At 36.4% G+C, this 451-nt stretch overlaps 1 protein-coding gene across 1 annotated transcript in view; it reads left to right on the top strand.

Moving 5' to 3' along the window:
• Positions 1 to 451, top strand: part of LOC105820382 (olfactory receptor 5D13-like) — a 4,914-nt gene that overhangs the window by 3,227 nt on the left and 1,236 nt on the right. The window lies entirely within an intron of this gene.

Raw genomic sequence — 451 nt, 5'->3', positions numbered from 1 at the left:
CAGAATAATGGAACTGTGAAAATAATGTTTTCCAGAAAACTATAGAAGAATTTTCTATTCATCCTAAAGAAAACTACAATAGTACCCCCTTATCCGTGGTTTCACCTCCTGTGGTTTCAGTTACCTCTGGTCAACTGCGGTTGGAAAATGTTAAATGAGAAATTCTAGAAGTAAACAATTCATAAGTTTTAACTTACGTGCTGTTGTGAATAGTGTGATGAAATCTCATGCTGTCCATCCTACCTGGGATGTGATTCATCCCTTTGTCCGGCGTGTCTAAGCTGTACACACTACCTACCCCTTAGTTACTTAGAAGCCATGTCCTTTATCAGATCAACTGTTGCTGTATCATAGTATCTGTGTTCAAGTGGCTCTTATTTTACTTAATAATCACCCTATAAGTGCAAAACTAGTGACACTGACATTTTGTTATAATTGTTCCATTTTATTA

Source organism: Propithecus coquereli, unplaced genomic scaffold, assembly GCF_000956105.1.
Source record: "Propithecus coquereli isolate 6110/MARCELLA unplaced genomic scaffold, Pcoq_1.0 Scaffold522, whole genome shotgun sequence".
Classification (NCBI taxonomy): Eukaryota; Metazoa; Chordata; class Mammalia; order Primates; family Indriidae; genus Propithecus; species Propithecus coquereli.
The sequence above is the reverse complement of the archived record's forward strand: the minus strand, read 5'-3'. Positions and strand labels throughout refer to the sequence as shown.